The following is a 19773-nucleotide window of genomic DNA, read 5'->3' on the forward strand; positions in this document are numbered from 1 at the left end:
CTCAATCCCATGAGCGCACAGCAGCTGTATCAGACATTTGGTCCATTAATTAAGAGAACTAGAATAATCAGCTTTAAAGCTCTAATACCCACCTCTAAATACCTCTAAATGAATTCAAACTAATATTTACACAAGAAGTAAAGAGCGCTACTTCTTATACAGCGCTTATATAAGCGCTACTTCTTATATAACCTATATACAGGTTATACCATTTTGGTATAACCTGAAGCACTGTTACTTTTTCTGGTTTTATTTTGGGGGGGACAGTCATTAGTGACCTGATCCTGCCCTCTTTGGGTTAAAAAGGAGACTTTCTTCTGGCACAAGTAGAAGCAAGATCAAGCCCTAAATGCATGTCTTCCCCAGAGGACCAGGATATGCTGATGTGAGAGATTGCTTCAGCAAGCAGAAAAATGAGCTGGAACTTCTCCTACTTTTGTTTTGTCCTTTGCATTTTTCATACTCTGTATTGACAGCTTCTAGATGTGCAGCATTCTGCGGCTGGTGATCCTTCCTACGCCTATGTACTTTGCTGTCTACAGCCCTATTAACCTCAGATTTATTTGCTAGTTTGTCAGCCACTTACACTGCCAACTTCCCAAGAGGCGCAAACATCCCTACGTGAAGATGCACCAAAAAGACGGCAATGGAAAAAAAGTACAACCCATCTCACCCTTTTAAGAACACTTAAACAAAAAGCCAATAGTCTACATGTATTCTACATGCATTCAACCAAGCTTTAAAATTTAAATCAAGCTTAAAACACATGTAGCAAACTCTAGTATTCATTTTACCTTCAGAAGCTATTATTTTCTTACTATTTTGTATTGCTTGGGGAGGGAGAAATATGTTGACTTATGGAAAAAGATCATAGGGGATATTTGGTAGGAAAGGAAGATATTAATAATGAAAAAAGATACATTGTTTTATGTGATTAAGGCTCAGCTATAAAATGTCTTGAAGGGGCATTATTTTGATTGCTGTGCTTGAGACTCCATTACAGTGATGTGCTAAAATTTAAATCTGGTGTACGGACACAGGCTTGCTTCATCACCTACACATGACACATAAGCAACATGTATGTTCTTGACCATGATGAAAATCTGTCTCTAAGTGCCAACTGGAGATTGGAAATCAAACCAGCAAGGGTACAGCAGGAGAGTCTATGAAATGTTTAGATAGGTGGAAACACAAAGGTAAGTTTTTTGGCTCACACATAAGACAAGCAATGAAACTTTGCTAAAAGACAATGAACACTTTGTAAGTTTTCTCTGTGTAAATCATCAAACGTTTATTTTTTAGGCATGTTTCTGCAGTTAGGATACATTTGAAGAATAATCATTGTTCTCAAAGGCCTTCAAAACATATTCTTCTTCCTGCATGATTTGCTCTAGGGTGAGTTCACCAGGCAACATAATAAAACATCAGTTGTCTCAACGCTGCTGAGGCTATTTTAAACAAAACCTTTTCCTGTGTTTTCCCCGGTGTACATCTTTGACATTTAAAAGAGTTGGGAAGCAGTTTTATATTACCTTGTGAAAAAATTACGAGAATGCATGTAAACCTGTGTAAAAGGTTATGGGGGGAACAGGGAGGCAGTGTGGGGAAGGATATACCAGGAATTTCAGAAACTAGTGTTGAGTATCTAGCCATCCTATATTTTATCTCCCTATGCCATCAAAGACTCAGTGGTATCTATTGCACTGAACCTAAGATGCACTTGGGACAAACAAAACCTTTCAAATAATTTGCAATAAGTTTAGATGAAAAACAGTCTGAGAGAATGGATTTTTTTAAGTGGCATGATATAAAAAGCACAACCAAAAGTTTAGCAAAAATAAAATACATGATGGGCTACTGAAGCAGTCCATTTCACTTACTGAACAAGTCCATTATTTATTGAGAAAATAAAAGGAATAGGAAAGGGAAAGTAGAAATACTTGAAGTTTGACAGTAGTTTACAATGATTGCAGTTTAATTCTAATGGATCTTTTCTCAACCATATACTTTTTTATCTCAACAGAGCTCTTTAAAAAGAATGGAAAAAAAATTGCAAACATGCGTGTATGAAGTAACCGGGGTGTGCTTTTTTTTTTTAATTTCCTTGTGAAGGTGTTGAATGCACTAAGTCTCTTAAAATGCGGAATAGTACAAGCCTCTGAGAATGCGATGGTAGGTCCAGGGTACCTACGGGTGTTGCAATCACTCACTCCTTTAAAGCTTAAGCTCGCACAGTGCCTATCAATGACTTCGAGTTTGCAAACGTAGTCCTCGGAAGGAGTTAGTGCAGACCGCCATGCCCCTTTAGAGACTTCTTAACTACAGGACTAATTTGGAGGAGTATATTGGTTACCAAGAATGCTCATTAACGCTCTGTGATAAGTGCTGTTGACAGCCCTGGGGGTGAGCCAAATAGGTCTGGTCCGGTGAAGACTAAAGCGTATAATTTGGTTTCTGCACCTGCTCAAGATAGGTCATGCATTACAGTCAAACTATTTGGCCCATCACAGAGGAGTACGAGGGCTGCTGACATGCAGGAATGGGAACTTACTACTGCTGACACACTGCTCTGGTCTGCCCCAGTGCTGCCAGGCTTCCCCTTAGGCTACGCTAACAACGTCCCTGTAGACAAACTCAGCTAACACCGCAGTAAGTGTGGTGGACAAGCGCAGTCCCAGAACAGGCTAGTTTGACTCCACACCTCAAACTTTGCTTCACTGGAAACTGAAAAGCTGCTAGTTTGGGTCAGAATTACCATTGGATGAGAAGAGCTTCATAAGCTGTTTTGTTGAGAGAGCTATGTAGAAGGGACTAGCTGGGTAAGTTTTTCTGACTCTGGAGAGTAAGGGTGAAAATATTTTCTGAGACCATCTCCACAAACTCAAAGGTTATCTCTGGATGAAAGACTGGAGATTTGTATCTACAAATGTATTTATACATAAGGTTTCATGAAGCTTGAAGACAGAAAATCTATGCTGGAAAACTCTAACACAGTTTCCATAAAATAGATTCTCAAGACAAGATGACACATGTGTTCCACATAGGGATGTATACGGGCAGATATTTTTAAGTGTTAATTCTTAAAAGTTGCATAGCCCCCTCCCTTTGTGTATAAGGTTTTTAAAATAAGGTATTTAAAAGCTTTCAAACAGCAAAGTCTGGCAAGTGCTTTTCCTGCAAGGTAGGACGATGTGCAGGTAGAAGGCAAGTCTGGGGGAGTTCTGTTACAGCATATCCCGTCCACCCATTCCTTCTCCTTTCTTCTACCTGTTCTACACAGGAACTTTTCTGAATGTAATAGGAGTAAAGGTAATTATTTGACTTGTGCTGTCCCATTTATGAGCCCTTTCGTAAGATTTTACCAGGCTGATTGCTGGATAATGAGGTTGTGATATAAAAGCATTCTTTACTTCAAAAATCACTCACACATTATTAATTCCGCACTTTATTTTCATGGTCAGTGTTGATTACTATGCAAGTATATTTTGCCTAAAAAATAAAAAAATGTACCAATCCCAGTTTTGCCAATGTATTTCTAAACACTTACTATATTTGACATTTGCAGCTACATACTTACAACCGCTTACTCTTCACTATTGGGTTTATTGATTGAAATGCCATGCATTTTGTGCAGATAAAAGAAATGTGGCTTAGCCTGTTTCTGCTTATTAAGATGTGGCCAAGCAGAAATTTCACTTCATTTAAAAAAGCTCAGATATCACGTTCCTTGCATTTGCTTCATATAGACACTGTTTAAAATTCTGAAGAGAATTATTGTATAATGCGTTCATTCACCTTCTGTTTAGTAGAAACACTTCTATTCGCATACTGGCTTCTGCAACCCTCTTTGCTAATAGTTGTTCAGTTGTTTACACATTGTTTGCATGTGTATGTAAACTGTAATATTAGCTTTAACTAACGCACCTAAATAAAAGATTAATTGAAGAAAAAGTGAAACACAAGGAACTCAGGAATGTTAGAGAGCTGCAGAATGCAGATCTTTACTCTAGCCAATCCATCAGGATGTCTAACTTGAAACCAATCACAATCTCTTTAATTGCTATGGCTAAATAGGATTCATCCCCCTCTAGTGATTGAGAGAGGATACAAGACTTCTACTGCTACTAGATAACAGAGCGGTTTGAAGTTCAGATTGCATGGCTTATACCCACTGATAACCTGTGGTCAAGAGATCATTTAAAAAAAAAAAAAAAGTATTTTAAATGTTATGGCAGAGCTTCCCTTAAGGGGAAAGCATCACAGTGACAAAGCATACCCAGATGAGAAATAATAAAGAATTCTCCTGGATTTTTTCCTTTTTTCAAATTACATTTTCCTCTCTTAACAAAAACAGAGCAGAAACTGGGTGAAAATAGACAAATTGCCACCTTTATTTTTTCCCCTCCAGCTAAGAATGGTCCTCTCCTAATCCAGTAATAATTGTGATAATTGTCCATTTTTTCCCCTAGGAATCACGTAAGAGTATGCATTGAATGCTGATAGTGCAAATGACCTCGCAAACAAATTCAATCAAGGGTTGTGTCCATGCATATGGGATGCTCAGCAGGAACACGAAGTTTACAGATGGGTAAAATTACCAAACAGAAGCAACATCATTACGGATACAGAGAAAGATGGGGACAGATAAGGTGAGGCAAAAGCAGAGGAGCAGAGTCACAAAGGTCCCCAAAGCTGAAGATGAAACCTACAACTTGATACTGCAAAAACCAGAAAAACATTCAAACCAGGAAATTATTAGTTCAAACCAATAAGCATCTGTATTTTTCTACAGTGCTAAGAATTTTATGTGCTTCAAAACGACCAGAGGAAGATAGATTACAGGAGTGGAGGCTGAGGGATGCCCACTGCCTCGTAACCAAGAACTTCTGAGGCAGCGGCAGCAGCAGCTGGGCTCCAAAGTGCTGCCCACAGCATGACCATCCTGTGCACAAACTCAACAAACAGAGCCGTCAGAGAACTAAGCTGCTGAAATCACTTTCCCGCTACCATAAACTACTAACTTGAAAAGGAGCTCTGGAGTATAATGGGATAAATAATACCAAACAAGAACTGTTCGAATGCTAATACTGCTTTAACTTCAGAGGGATGAAGCAACAGCCATAACTGAGCTAGAAATGGATCATGCTGCTTAATTGAGTATATCCGTAACATTAGCTGTTGTGTACCACTATAAGAGTTTGTTCTTAACCTGCTTTCTGACGCTCATCAGTTTAACCACGGTGAAAGAGACAAATGATTGTCAACCCCCAATCTTTTGGAAATGCAATGCAGTATTTATTTAAGTTAGCATAAACCCCTTGTGATCCATCCACGATTTATTAGAAGTTTGGAAATGAGTGTTGCACATTTCCTTCCTCCATTTGCTATCTTCTGCCAGCTGTGTAAGGACTCAATAAAAAAGCCATCCATCCTCTTTTGTCAACCAATAGTTCTCTAGTCTCAAGCTATAAATGAACAGCACAATAAATTAAATGTTTGACAGGGAAGATGTATGGCTTCACAATACTGTTTGATCTATGTTTTTAACGAGAAAACATTGAAACCCAGAGCTCTAGTTATGTCACTGATTACTAGAAAAATGTGTTTAAATAAAGAATATAGAACATCTCTCTTCCCTCTTTCACCCAACCTTGGAAATTATTCTAATTCACAATAAGAAGAAACAGTAAGAAAATAAGAGGAAGTAATCAAAAAAAATAACAGCAGCAAATCCAGTTTGGTGCTTCAAACACGAAGACATTTCTTCATGATTAAAAGGAAGGATATATTGATAACTGAAGTTGAAAAGATACTTTTGGAAAACAGAGCAAAGGATAGAGCTTCCCTCACCTTGCTGTCGAAAGTCACTAAATTAATTCAGAATCAGTGGAGAAAAACAGTTACCTCCAGAGATGACTTAACCCCCTATCTCTGCTCGAAACCTATCTTGACACAGGTCAGACTGTCCTGTTGAGCTGCTTATCTCTGATGACTAATTTTGAGACTACGCTAGATGACTGGTTCAGAGGAGATGTCTAATATTTAGGCAGCTAAATTTAGGGGAGATGAATCACACAAAAGAGCCTGCCTAGCTGCTGTTAAAAATCAATAGGAAGACAAGTTTTATTTGAGTGGTGCACTACGAATGGCAAATTGGCCATTTTAACAACTCAGTCATGCTACCGTCATGCTGTAACATGCCCTGCCAAAACCTGTAAGTACTGAGCTGTTTGAAACACTCCAGGATGCCTCTAATCCAGGTTAAGCACAGCTTTCTGTATTTACCATCTGGGATAAATTGCAGCCCAGGAAACCACTGATGTGGGCAATTTGACTGGCTTGTTAGAACGGTTTTCAGACAAGGAAAGCCAGGAAAGTTTCTGTTTGGTCATTAAAATCAGTAGAGCTGTACAGTCCAACCTGCATTTGGAGGAACCTGTATCCGTGGTGGATATATGGAGCTGCTCCTATGGAACTGCTATACCTTACAGCACAACTCTGCGGATAAGAAACAGCAATATACACAGTGGCTGAGAGAGAGGTGTCAATCGCTGGCACTCGGGAACGAGCTATAGTTCCAGGAAATCAGGAAGACGCGTGCACCGTAGTACTCTGTCAGCCTTTAGTTGGACTTCAACACAAAATCCGGCTCTGCGCTTCAGTGTCTCAGGGTAGACAGGCCCAGACTGAGCGTAATGTCCTTTTCAATGAGCATCAGCAAGTCCAAATTAAGCCAAGATCACATCTGCACAACAGACAACTACCCCCAAACAGGGCAGCACAGGGATGTCTTTTGTAGATGAAAAAGTCTGTTATGAAACACTTTCTGTTTTTTCCATGTCCATCTTTTCTTGGCATATGAACTTTCAGCATCCAGTGCTGTGTGAAATAACTGCAATTTTCCTTCAAGCACCTATTAAAAGTGATGAGCTGACAGATGGGAAGCACGTGATCAGCCCACTCAACTTTCTGCGTACCTGCCAAAACAATGATGCTATAGAATGAAACCTGCCCTCATCTTTTAGATATTTTCTGGAGAAGCTGGTGTGAAAACTTTTGGAACATCTGTAAAGTAATAGGAGAATCAGTAGCAAACAATTTGTGAGGTGTCAGCCTGACATTCGTTTCAGATAGTACCTAAATAATGAAGTTCACAGGGAAGTAGATGTTTTCTGCAATTTAAAGTTTATGCAAAGCATAATTTTTAAGAAAATTCCCTCTACCAAGTCACTAATCTGTCCGTAGGAGGCAATTTTCAAGTACTTCCCACGCACAGACACAAAGATTACAGGCCAATCTCTGTACTGGAAACCTTAGGCTCCTTTTTATTTAGCACGTTTTTCTTGTAAAAGGACCTACAAAAAACTGAGTAGTCCAGTGTTTTAAAAACAGCTTTTTAATCAATTTAGGTATCTGACTGGAAGGAGTAACAGAGAAAGAACGTATCTCAGCCCAAGTTAACTTCTCTACCAACCACACTTTTTTCGAAAGTTCTCTCTGAAAACAAGAATCCAGCTCCCTCCTGACACCCCAGGAAAATACCGAACTCAAGCAAGAAAGTGTGCCCAAGTGCATTGGGTCAGGATAACCTCAGCCTCATGTTTTGTACAGTATTTACAACTGAACCACTCACTGTGAAATGCTGCCAAATCCAGACCCAGATGTAGAATTTGACACCCGCTGGACTCTCCTGCAAGTGAGGAAGGAGTTAAAAATATCACGGGGGAATCAGCCAACTAGTTTTCTTCCTCCCAGTGCAATACCCGGTCCAGAGCCACGCATATACCCTGCCTGCACGACAGGTTTGTACCAGCTTTTAAAGAGGCCTAAATCTTGTATTTCTGCATGCTCCCCTATCAAGTGCAATTACACCCTTTTTACAGTCAGAAACTCCGTGTTCAAGCCTCTACCCAAACTCAAGTAGCCATGTGCCTCCCCACAGTCTTCGCAGTGCTCCCCAAACTGGAGACCCACCAGCCTGATGTGTCTGACAGCATTGCTATGCTCTCTTGGGCTCGCTTCCTCCTACTCTCCTGCAAGAGCTGAGACAAGTCTGCAAGCGGTCCTCTTTTGCTGGCCTGGGCAGCACACGTCCTGTTCAGTTGGGAGTTAGGGTCAGACCTTAGATTGGGTTACATGGGCGTAGCGAGGTGTGCCGTCTTAACAATGAAGGTCCTACTTCTTCCTCATACTAAATACAAATTAAAATATCTTAAAGATCAGCACAAATCATACCACCAATAGGTCATGCCACATTTGAACAGGTGGGATCAGGTGGTAGATACAATTCAGTGGCAGCGGACAAGAGCTCTGTGCAAGGTAGTTGTCCTGGGCTAAGCTGCATGTTGCTCTTGCAACTGAAGTAGCCTGGTGAGCGCTCACCTGGGTATCTTGGTGCTGCACTTCAGACCGCAGGGTGGAAGCCCTGACGCTCGCTCGCTCACTCCAGGTTCACCACCGCATCCTTTCTGTTCTCACCCTGTGTTAGTATAAAGAATTATTATTTTAGAGTCATTTCAGTCAGAAAGCACTGATGCACCAGCAAGAAAACACATTAATCCCCCAGAGCAGTAGTCCTCTCAATGCCCCAGAGGGTATTTTTGTAACCTTTCCTACCTTGCAGCCACGTAGCAACACAGGGGACACTCATCTCTCCCTGTTTCTACACCGCCCCGCAATTCATGCAATATAGTCCTCATTCTGAACTCGGCAGAGGTACAATAATTTGCCCAAAGGCCCGACACTCACAGAAGAAATCACAGGCCAGAGGGACAACTTACAGACCAGGTGCCCCATCCTGTGACGCTTGCATGGCCTCAGATGTGTTTGCTGCTCGTTCTTCAGCGTCTGGTGCATCTGACAGCCTCAAGACACAAAAGCCTGAAGTTTTGAATGAGGTTCATCCAAAGTCCTCAGACAGCTGGCAATTAAGATGCATCAAAAACATTCCAGAAAACCCAGTGCCAGTTGCTCTTAGGTTTGTTATTACAAATACTGGGGGTTTTTAAACAGCATCTGGTTCCCTCTCTAGGTAAGCCCTCTCCTGTTACCCTCCTAGGAACATGCTGTTCATAACCCACGCCTTCATCAGAAAGTTGCAGGCCTGGGTGGAAGGTGGCCAGGGATCCGTCCGAAGAGCATCACTGGACCTCAGGAGCTTGCTTGGTGGCAAGACGACAAAGAGCAGGTAGGGTGTGTGTAACAAGAACGGCGACTGTGAGATTCCTGGGGGGAAAATATACAAGATTAGGCGTTTGCTGCAATCCAGGAGTCTGCTGCAAGCTACTGTTGGTATCTTTGCCTATACTAGCGGGGTCAAGAGTCACACAGATGTGCCACACGTAGATTGTCCCCGTGCTGTGTAAAGGTAGCGCCGGTGTTTCCAGAGGAACTGAGCACTGCTTAAAAGATACCAAGTAACCACCATCTGATGTGCTACAATAGTAACCAAGACATTTTTCCCTGAAGCAGAGCCTGGAAATCACAGTAAAAAGAAAAAAATCACGATTTAGAAATGGAATCCTAAAAGACTGCTCCTTTGAAGAGAGCTCAGTAAATCTCTCTAAATTAGCTTCTGAATAGCTCTAAATTAACTTCTATTCAGGACTAGATTAAGGCAGTCTGGGTTCAAAGGTGCCTTATGAGAGAGAGCCACCAAATGATCCTGCAATCATCCAAATAATCCACCCGGGATAGTCAGAGTGACTGAAAGTACAGCTCAGGCCCTTTCTCCCTCTCGGGAGCGCTGGCCAGGTCTGTTCTCTTCTCTGAAGAAGGGAAACCTTCATTACCAAGAGGGTAGATTAGCTCTGGTGGACACGTGGGTGAGACCTATGGCACTTCTCCCCCCCGCCACTCCACAGAGTCTCTCACCGGTATTTCAAGCTGGTGCTTTGGCTCTGGTAGGCACCATGATACGTGGTGCAGCTTCGGGCTCTGGGGAAGCAGAGGCAGCTCAAGCAACGTCGAACACAGTCAGGCTACATTGCTGACATCTGCTTATTTATTGCTTGAGACATAGCAGCACCATACGCCTTTGCGCTGAAAGCAAAGTTAAAAAAAAAAAATATTTCCCTATAATATGGTAATTCCTGCCTTATCGTGTGAGTAAGGTTTGACTCAAGGAAACACTGACTAAACTCCACACTCTACATTTGCTCCTTCTGCATAAGAAATGGGCATCTGTACTGCACAATTTAAATCATGAAGGACTAACAATTGTGATTAATGGCTGATATTAAAAAACCTTCCGCTTTAAAAAGGCATTGAGGCAATAGCTTACCCCCACAGAAAATTGCCTTGGCATGAAGAGCATCCTGACTTGTTAATATTTATATGTTGATGTGAAAGTTTGAAGTGCTAAATACTATAGAAGGTCAAAACCTGCAGAAATGCTAACATATTTTCATGAATATGCGCTGTAATTCAAGTAAATTTTGTTTTGTCAAGTGACTTTTGCTAATATCATTTCCTCTCTTTCGAGTATGAAGAATAAATCCAAGTGCCTTTTGTCAAAACTCATAACTGTATCATTTACATCTTCCCTTTGAGTATAGACCCTGCTGAGAGGGTAGCGAAAGATACAAGAAGCGGAATTCACGTCTTAGCAGGAGCTTGCAAATAAAGAGATGGGCACCCACAATTTTCCTCTCTTTTTCACACCTTCTATAGAGATACCCTTAATCAGGTATTTAGGATGTTCAAGGACTCCACAAGATTGTACCTGCAGAGCCTATACTCCTTCGTTATAAGGTTAAGAGTACATAGAGGTTATATTCCTTATCTTAAAGTTTGGCCTCTCTTTTAATCTTTCACATTTAAATAAAAGATATAAAACTGCAAATACTCCTCTTCCACTGCTGAATTTTCCAGTTCTCTCTGATGACTTCAGAAATGATAATTCAGTCTGAATTTGTGAGAAAGCGTCTTAAGCCAGTGACATCTGTAGAGCAGAGAATTACAGCACCTTATGAAGTCATACCTTACCTCAGTCTTCAAGTTTTAAAAACATACTAGAAGATTCTTGTCACAAAGCACAGTTGTATTAAGTAGGAGTAGTGAACTCATGCTAATCACATTTAATCTCTTATTCCAAATAATGCAAGAAATAGATGTGAACAGGAAAAAAGGGCAAACAATCAAAAAACTTCATAATAACGGGTCTTAAACTTGGCTTCTATGAAATAACTCAGCCACCAGCAGCCCAAAGTTAATTTAAAAGACACTAGACACGCATTATGTGACAAAAGAGTAAAAACTCAGCAAACTTTTAGCCTGGGAGATTAAGAAGGAGAAAGGTCTGCAGAATGATATTTTCAATTAGCACCTTATATATGTTTCCTCAACCCATGACCTGCCTAAAATTAATGACAACTTTCGCGTACTGTGCGCTGATTTATAGGAACCAATCTTGGCCATAAGGGAAGACAGAGTGAATAACTTCTTCCTTTTACCTTGGCACCAGCTGTAAATATCTCAAAGCAAAAATTCACCAAAGGAAAGCATTATGCACTTGGAACCGGTGTTTCCTTCCTGCTCGCACAATGAGGATTTAAGTCTCTGTGAATTTGCTGCTGCTTCTTGCTATGGGTTTTTGTTTAGTTTTGAACCATTCTTTCTGTGAATCTGAGATCCATACCACTGCAGCTGATTATTCTTTTCAGATGGTTTCCTTCACTAACATCCTGAGACTTAATTCTTGTTACAGTACTCTCCCTACCCTGAGGAGCACATTTCCTATTGACCAATACTCTGCTCAATTCTGACTATAATTGTAAAGGCACTGCACTGAGATTAAACCTCCTACTTCCACATCTCATGCACAGCAATCTGAGAGGGTTATTAAAATAGACTCCCTTCTGATCATCTCTGTACACGTTTTAATCTTACATTCAGTGTTTTTATATCCAAACCTTGCTCCTCACACACAGGGGGGAGGGAATTAATTGAATTGAGTGGGAGGTTGATTTGGTGGAGTCCATTGGAACTGAGCAAAAGTATATCTCATCTATTGAAAAGCACTTACCCTGAATTCTAACAAAATAAGCCCATTTTTAAACTGCTCACTTCAAAGGGAAGAGTGGGAATTGCTTGTGCTCTGTCTTTCCCCACTAGCGTTTCTATTATCATTTTTCTTAAAAACAAAACGTGCACCTGGGAAAGGATGATACAACTACAACGTATGGAGTGGAGTGTGGGGTTTTTTTCCCCCCTGCTAATGTTATTTCTAATACGGAAACGTGAAAGGCCTTTCAGTGGAGTCATGGGATGAGGATGGACTGTGCGGGAGACAGTGAGGGAGGCAGTTAACAGTACTTCATTATCTCTCTCTGCCCACTGCATGAAATCTAATGGTCTGGGTTCACTTGCTGATTTTCTCACGTCTTCTCGCTTATATGTAAAGGACACAAAAAGTAGCAACAGCAGGAGAAAGCATTTGCCTAAAGCCTCCACTCAGATGTTAGTGCACAATGCAAACTGGAGCTTCCTCTTGTTTGGATCCCCATAAACCCCAGCACCTCCCGGAACAGAGCGTGCTTTAAAGAACAGACTACAGGGTTTGTCTTGGAAGAGAAGAGGACTGCGGACTGGGAGGACGTTGGGAGCACATTGGGTGTGCTGCTAGGTTTACTCTCATGACCCGTCAGCATCTCTGGAGAGATGTGTTCATTAGGAATGAATCAGGATTTGCATGAGTCAAGGAAATGAGAATGTGCAGGTGCCCCATATCCTGCCCTCACACTGAGGATCTTCAGCAAGAAGGCAGAAAATATTCTGCCGTGAAGGGCAGAGAGAAGAGAGAAAGACTAACACTAACATTAAACATAGGGATACTCATGTGCCTGACCCCCAAGTTAGCAGCCAAGGCTCAGACACAGACCTGTTGAATCCTAACCCCCTTCTGCCTCTTTCAGTTACCTAGAACATGACACGATATTACAGTACTTTAACGTGTGATATGGTGAGCTCAAAATCTCCTCTGCTTTCCTGGGCCATGTTAGGACTAAGACCTGCGTATTCACCTCAAACATAGGTGTCAAGTATCCTTTTGGCTTCTAGGACTAAACAAAGTTTCAAAGAGGCCATGACTAGAAGACAGCACTCTCAAGAAGAACTGCTGTGGAGCTGAGCCCTTGGTTTCCAGGACCCAGAGGTGTCTCAGAGAAATTAGAGGCAAGCCTCGATGCCAGTTACGTGTGTGGTCTCCGGAGTTCCATGTTTCCAGTTTTGTCATCCTCGTTTTGCTACAATCCATCTCTCTAACACTTTTCTTGTAGGTAGGGGAATCTTAAGCAAGTCTGGCAAGTGTGATACACGTGACCGCTCCAGAGCTCCCTTCGCCCAATTCAATACAAGCCTGTAAAGAAAGTCTGGGTACCTGCAATCCAAATAGAAATCCTGGGAGGTAAGACGTTATTTTCTGCTAAGCTTCAGCAGTTCAGGGGGAACAGCATCAAATGCTGAAGCACAAAGAGCCCCTCCAGGAGGAAGTGAAGTTCTCTCTAGCAAGTAACAAGGAGTCACAACTTAGTCCGTAACTTCAGGAGCATTAGCAGTTCTGTAGCATCTTGTTCTTCCTTATGCTAAAGCTCCCCTCATTTTCATTCAACAACAAACTACTGTCTTCCTCACTATTTTTAATTAATTGCTTTTATTTACCAGATTTTACATTTGTTAATCTGATCGATATCAAATTAACCTCACCTTCAAGGTCATTAGCGAATAGGCTGAAAGAAACTGTTTTCAGAAAACCCTGGGAGCTGCACGTACATTCTCCCTGTTTGACACTAGCAATCACCCTCTCTCCTGTCAACTGATCCTTTCTCATTGCTAGCCCTTCCTTTAGTATATCAGTAGATTTCTGTGATCTAAAAAACCCAAACTAACTAGCAATTCTGCCATATCCAATCGGTACCTTGCCTGAGAAAAAGGCCCCGGCAGATATGGGGGGGTCAGAAGCCCCAAAAAACTCATTTGGCTATGCACATCAATAAAATCGAAAGCTTTGGAGCGTGTTTTTTGAAGTGTTGCTACCACAATTGTAACATTATCCATCAGAATTTAAAGTCTCTTTTCATCCTGTATATACATCCATATAAAGCATAACCCCAAACATTCCCACCCCCCATTTCAGCATTAAGACTGTTCCCATTACCTGGACTCCTCGCTGCTAAATCTTGCGATGTTCCTCACACACAATGGGTCTCGCTCACGTCTCCCATCACACAATTTCTGATGTACTTGTAGATAAGGACTCCTGGGGCCAGTACTCCATACATGGGATGTGAAGGATGAATACGGCACATCGGAAGGTAGCGCTCTCTGGGTTCAGCTTTAGATCTATTCAGCCCTCCTCAGGTCAGTTCTGGCTGGGGAAGACAAGCAGTGTCTGAAACTTTACCCAACGGCTCCCAGTGCGCTTACACCTGCAGACGAACAACAACAGAATTTGGAAGCCGGGGTTGCCACAGGACCATCGCGCACTCACCAATGAGCACAGGGAGCCCGCAGCAAGTGCGCGGGGATCATTCATGGGGGAAAGATGGTGCACAGAGGACAAGGAGGCAGCAAAACCAGGGGAATAAGCTACAGGGAAGCAGCGCTGGATGGAGAACAGATCAGGAGAGCGGCTTTCAAAAACAAGCAGAGTGTAAATGCTCGGAAGTTGGGGCAGGGAGAGGGGGGGCGACGACAGGCAGATGTTGTAGTAGAGAAAAGAAAAACATTCATTTTATTTAAGGTTTGGTGTAGCTAGCCCGAGCTAGATGGGAAAATGGGAAAGGAGATGAGAAAGAGTAAGGGGGAAAGAGGTGCAGAATTTCAGACAAGATGTAAGCTGAGTCTAGCAGAACTTTTTCTTTAATTTAATGTTCAGTCCACTTTGACTCTAAAGAACAGAGCTATTAATACACTTCAGAAATTTAGTACAGGAACTAGTCTATGGTTAACTTTGCAGCATATAATCAGCTGTAAGTATGACACTGCTTATCACCTTTACTTTGTCATTAGCTGTAAACAGAAATATTTTAGCCTATTCCTTGAGAACCTCCCTTATTACAGCTTCTTAAAATACTCTCATAGTACTGAATCAATTTAGTAAAACAGCTTTATTTTTGGCTCGCTTTCTTTGACATCCAGATCCCAGATCTCTGTTAATATACATGGCAATTATGTTCTAACTAGAAATGCCACAATATTTCCCTTTATTCATTACTACATAAATATGTAGATTTATGTGCATGGCTCATAAGTAGTAAATATTACCACTATCTGTCACCATAAAACAGTAAAAGCCTGGCTCACAAAGCACTGTTTTCTTGCCTTTCTCCTCTTACGCTACAGTGAGGGGCAAAAATCAGAAATGTTTCTTTGAGAATTGCTATGGCCTTTACAACATGACTGACACCTCAAAGTAAAAGAGAACCTTTGCCTCAAGAAACCTAAGGTATAAATGTCAGCCCAACTCCATCGGGTAAAAGCAAACATCATTCTCATCATGATTAACAAGGAACTAACAAATTGTTTCAACAAAGCATTTCTGGAAACAGAAGAACAGGAAAATCCCACTGAGATGACTGCCAGAGACTTTAAAAAAGTTGTGCCTGGAGAATCTTGCTTGGACCTAGAGCAGCAATGGCACAAACACAACAAAAGTAGCAAGGCAGGCTAAATGTAGGGGAAAAAACAAACCCGCAAAACCACCAAAAGACCCATGCAGAATAATCAGCATCCCAGAGACCATAATCATTAGTCCACGATTACAAATACTTTTTCCTGCCTCCTTGAAGAAAAAACACATTAAGAATTTAAATAACTTTACTTAAGCAAAACACTCAGCATAGCCCGTGAAGCTGATGTAATCCACTATTTTGGCAGGATGTGGTACACCATTTCATAAGATGGTGCTGTAAAGTGATGTGTTTATTATGTTAATTTATGTTACATCTCTGTATAATATACAGTATTTTAGTAATTTTTAGTGTCTAGAAACTAAAGAGGTTCATATGCGCACTTAGGTCAATGAACATCACTGTGTGTATTAGCTTAAGTCCTAGAGCTACTCAGTATTTCCACCTGTATCTAAAATCCATGCCAGTTCAGCCTTTAGGGCTGGAACAATTGTATCAGCATGAAGTGTTTTAAAGCTGAGATTTCATTGCATTTTAGCTGACGTTTGACTTCTGTTGAAGCAGGCGGTGTCGTCCCCCGCCTTCCAAGTGTATGCTCCATCTACTTCGGCATTTCTCTAACCATTCAGTGACCAGGTGCAGTCCACTAAAGGGCAAAAACTAATAGCAAAAGGGGGAGAGGGAGAAGAGAAGGGAGAAGTTTGACTCTTTTTGGTAGGGAGGCTGTCAATTTAGCAAGTTGAACCTTCCAGGTGAAGGGCAAGAACAAGACAGGCATCAGAGCTGGCAGAAGATCACCTAGCCAAGAATGGGAGGAGCAGGACTAACCCCTTCAACAGCAACAAGCCATAGGAACAGCCCAACCGTAAAGCGAAAGCACCTCCTGAACGATTCCTGGCTACTTCTTGCAGTGCGAGAGGAGCATTTGGAACACCTTCCTGTCCTTGACAGCCATATTAACAAAGGGATAGGAGAGAGAAATAGGTTACGTTGTTAGTATTTATATATATTTAAAGTGATAATGTCTATCGTGTGTAGCTAAATTTTTCATATAACATCGCATTTTGTTCAAGGAATCTGGCAGTTGTACGCACTAGAGACTTTAAAAATCCAGTTACAATTTTACAAGCATTAAGTATATTGCTTCTGCCTTCCACTTATCAGTTCCTATAATCCCTGCAGTTTCACTGGTACAAGATGCACAAACTGGCCATTTTTCAGCATCACTGAATCAGCATTTATGAAAATAATGTTAAAAAGTTTCAGGTGATAGCGGTCTGTGTCACCTTCATGTGGATAACTAACGGAGAAGACAAGTACTGCTTCACCAGATTAGTCTTCCTAAAGATCAGGCATATCATACTGCATACACGCAGGAGGAGCCACAAATGTTTTAGTTACTGATAACCTAAAGCCAGCTTCTAAATACTTAGTACGTGGATGTAAAACTGCAAGTCTTCCTCGCTAATGTTAAACTACTTATGTATCGGAATTATTAGGAATGTTATACATTTCTTGGAGATTTTAGCAACAACTTATTTCCAGTGATAATAAAATAAGTTTGATTATTATGTGTCCAGTACAAAGAAATTCATTACAGCAGTGAGGCAATGTTAGGGATTATCTTCTAAGTGCAAGCAGCAAAAATCAAATTTGGAACAAAGCTGACATACAAAATATTTGAATCTTGTAACTGTTCCATCTTTCTTACTGCTTGAAATGATTGCAAAAGAAGAAGGTTAAATGTTAACAAGCGTAAGACATTTTGACACTTCTAAAATTGCCAAATACATGGAAGAATAAGGAAGTCAGTAACAACCCTGGTAACTCATCTAAATCAAGCAGTTTAAAACATCAGCTCTTTATCAGTGGAAGGAGTTGTTAGTCTCTGAACAACAGAATGGTAGTGAAGAGGCATGCTGTTGCCTGACAGAGAAAATTGAGATGAGAAACTTGATGTGCAAGTACTCAACTCAATAGATTTACAAAAATACGGTGAGATTTTGTACTATAGATCACGGCAGCCCAAAGATCAGAGTTGTATTTGTGACAATTATTAATCCATAAAAGATTTTAATAAAATCAACATTCTGCAAAGTCTCAGCTAAATTCACAGTGTCTTAGATTATTTCCATTTTTAAGTGAATCACACCTGGCCTCGCAATGATACACAGCTCATCTCCATAGTGCTGCCTGACAAATTGAAAAAAACTTGAACATGGCAATTTAAAAAAAATCGCAAATTCATTTTTGAAATTGAAAAATTAAAAAAAAAGAATTCTTATAAAAAGGGTGCAGGGGCATAGGCTGAAACTGCCTGAGAAAGCGTACGGCTCTAAGACCACCTGCCCTGCAGATCGTCACCTTTCACCCGATACGTGCAAAGGAAGCTCTCAGCTACTGTCTCATCTCTGGAGAGTTGAAGAAGTTCTTGTATAGCAATTCAGTATTTACATCATTTTCTCTCAGTTTCCTTTCCCTCGCATACTCGGTCACTACATCTGGATGAACTTTTTCTTCTCCCTAGAAACATGGTTTTGACAGGGCAGAGCAGATGTCTGCAAAAGAGAAAAATCTCAGCATTCAGTAGCAGTTGCCTAGATACAACCTCCTAAATGGCAGAAGTCTAGACTCAGTTTTTCCAGCACAGAAAATTAATGCCTATTGTCCCAAGCGCTAATCCTACTGCAAGTTCATCGAGTTCTACATTGACTATTATTGAGTTCTACTAACATAAATGTAAGTAACATTTACTGACAGACGTACCAAAAAAAATTACAAAGCAGGGGACTGACAAGTATGACGTAAGATTGGGGGGTCTTTTTATTATAAAAGAATGATTCAGAGCATAACATAGTTTAAGTTCCTAAAACATTTAAAAAACGTGATGCATTTGAAGAGCTTGTCTTAGTATAACAAGGACGTTGGTTACTCTATATTTAGCAACTGCTAGAATCCTAAGTGAAGCTGAAATGAATTTCACTAACAAGAGCCAAGGATTTCCAATGAGGCAACTGTCTCAAAACAGACTGGAAGGCTCCCAGATTTTTCTAGGGCTATTCTGTATCTTAATCCAAGAGCCTGAAGTGCATACAGCCCTAATTTCACTCTACAGCATATACCCTAAAAGTTCTAAAATCATGGATGCAACTTGCTGTGGTCATGGAAGGATCTCAAAAATGCTGGAGAAGTCCTAGAAGCCACTGAATCTGCAAGTCTTGGATCCCTAGAAACCTCGTAGCTACAGCAGATAATCAGGTTTTGCTTCAGGTGTGATGTCTCACTGAGGAAAGTTTAGGCTTTGTAATGCTGTGCAAGTACACCAAGCACAATGTATTTACTTCCCAGTAAATCTGTCTGGAAGCTTACCAAGCAGTTCTAAGCGTACAAGGTGCCTGGATAGCTACTCCCAACATAGGAAGAAAATCTCTGTACCTTTCTTTAGCTATAGAGGACCATGTCGTATATGTTGTTTCAAATCACCTCAGAAAAAAAGCTCCGATTTACAGAATTCCCGTCTTTCAAAAACGAGGAAGCTGCTGTGGACTTAAAAAGGGAGGGCGTTAATGGGTGTATTCTTTCAGATCAGGAAAAATGCAAGTTTTCAACTGGCTCAAAACTTGCAAAAGCTGGAATCAGAAATGAAATGTGGAATCCCTTTCCTTAGGGCAACCTATTCAGAAGACCTATGTAAAGGTTATAGATCATAGCCTATACAAACCAACAGTCTACATTCCTGTGGAAAAAAGTTCCGATGCTTTAACATGTTTGCTTTGAAAAGGGAACTATTTGAACCATTTCCAGGTATCCGTAAGAAAACTGCAAATAAATGTCAATATTGATCTGTTAGTAAGGATATTTGTATTCTATAGACTTCAATTTTACTGAGTAACTCCGGTCACTTGCTAGTGATAACGGGTGGTGATTTGGCAATTCTTCCATTGCCACAGCTGAGAACACATCTCTTGGTGAACCACAATGTGCTGCAGACTTACTCAAACAAGGTGTACCACCTGGAGGAAAAAAGCTATTCAGAGTTCATCCCCAGCAACGCGCAAGTGCTTGGGGTACCATTCTCATTCTCCTTTTGTAATCAAAAGAGCAATTCATTCAAAGTGCACCCACCTCTGTGTAACAAGATGGC

The sequence above is a fragment of the Aptenodytes forsteri genome, unplaced genomic scaffold, assembly GCF_000699145.1.
Source record: "Aptenodytes forsteri isolate BGI_AS27 unplaced genomic scaffold, ASM69914v1 Scaffold237, whole genome shotgun sequence".
NCBI lineage: Eukaryota > Metazoa > Chordata > Aves > Sphenisciformes > Spheniscidae > Aptenodytes > Aptenodytes forsteri.